Source organism: Phyllostomus discolor, chromosome 1, assembly GCF_004126475.2.
Source record: "Phyllostomus discolor isolate MPI-MPIP mPhyDis1 chromosome 1, mPhyDis1.pri.v3, whole genome shotgun sequence".
Classification (NCBI taxonomy): domain Eukaryota; kingdom Metazoa; phylum Chordata; class Mammalia; order Chiroptera; family Phyllostomidae; genus Phyllostomus; species Phyllostomus discolor.
Genome location: NC_040903.2, coordinates 101,823,643 through 101,825,135, shown reverse-complemented (window position 1 = coordinate 101,825,135; position 1,493 = coordinate 101,823,643). Strand labels below are relative to the sequence as shown.

At 35.6% G+C, this 1,493-nt stretch overlaps 1 long non-coding RNA gene across 1 annotated transcript; it reads right to left on the bottom strand.

Annotated features, from left to right (window-relative positions):
- Window positions 1–269: 269 nt before the first annotated feature.
- On the bottom strand, window positions 270–1,188 carry LOC118500163. The gene is made up of 2 exons (XR_004902712.1): window positions 1,131–1,188; window positions 270–435 (listed from the first exon to the last, which is right to left on the bottom strand). It is a non-coding gene; the product is annotated as an uncharacterized LOC118500163 (long non-coding RNA).
- Between the last annotated feature and the right edge of the window lie 305 nt (window positions 1,189–1,493).

Sequence of the window (1,493 nt, the reverse complement as noted above, 5' to 3'; positions counted from 1 at the left end):
ATCAATTAAATCCATTTGACCTAGGGTGTTGTTTAAGGCCACTGTGTCCTGTTGATTTTCTGCCTGGAAGATCTATCCATTGAAGTTAATGGGGTGTTAAAATCCCTGATTATTACTGTATTTCTGTCAATCTCTCCTTTTATGCCCTTCAAGATTTGTTTTACATATTTAGGTGCTTCTATGTTGGGTAAGTAAATGTTTACTGGGGTTATATCCTCCTGTTGTATCATGTCCTTCTTTCTCTCTTACTATACATAGCCTTGGTTTTAAAGTCTATTTTCTTCAATATAAGTACTGCTACCCCAGCCTTTTTTTTTCCATTTGCATGAAATATCTTTTCCCATCCCTTTCCTTTTAGTCTGTGTGCATCTTTCAATCTCAGATGGGTTTCTTGGAGGCAGCATATATATAAGTCTTCTTTTCTTATTCATTCAGCTACTGTATATCTTTTCTTTTTGTATTTTTTATTGATTATGCTATTAAAGTTTTCCCAATTTTTCCCACTTTACCCCCCTTCCACCCTGCACCCAACCCCCCAGCATTCTTTTCTTAGTTCACGTCCATGGGTTTTTCATAAAGGTTCTTTGAATTCTGTTTCCTATACCATTTTTTATCTCTCCCCATCTATTTTATGCCTACTAATTACACTTCTTCTTCCCTGTACCTTTTCCCCCCATTCCTCCCTTCCTCCTCCCCACTGAAATCCGTCCATGTGCTGTCCATTTCTCTGATACGATTCCTGTTCTAGTTGTCTGCTTAGGTTTTGTTTTTGTTGTTTTTCTTTTCTTTTTAGGTTCATTTGTTGGTAGTTGTGAGTTTGTTGTCATTTTATTGTTCATATTTTTATCTTCTTTTTCTTAGGTAAGTCCCTTTAACGTTTCACATAATAAGGGATTTGTGATGATGAACTCCATTAACTTGACCTTATCTGGGAAGCATTTTATCTGCCCTTCCATTGTAAATGGAAGCTTGCTGGACTTTTTCTTTAATTCCTTGGTTGTCAGAGTTCCATGCAGTTTGATTTTCTGGTGCTTCTGGTTGTTTATTGATTTTAGATTGTTATCCTCCTTTTGGTTGTGCAAAAAAGTAAAGGGTTTCTACCTACCCTTTCATCTTGGCAGAAACTTCACCTACTGTATGTCTTTTGGTTGGAGCATTTAAGCCATTTATATTTAAGGTGATCATTGATAAATACATATGTAGTACTATTTTGTTAGATTGTTTTCTCTGTTTTTTGTTTGTTTGTTTGTTTGTCTTTTTCTTCTTCTTTAAGCAAGCCTTTCAACATTTGTTTCAGTACTGGTTTGGTATTAACAAACTCCTTTAGCTTTTTCCTGTCTGGGAAGCTCCTTGTTTCTCTTTCAATTTTAAATGAAAATGGTAGCATTGATGCGTAAAGTATCCTAGGTTGTAGGTCCTTGCTTTTAATCATGCTGAATATTTCATACCACTCCTTTCTGGCCCAAAATGTTTCTGATAAGTAATCGGATGAC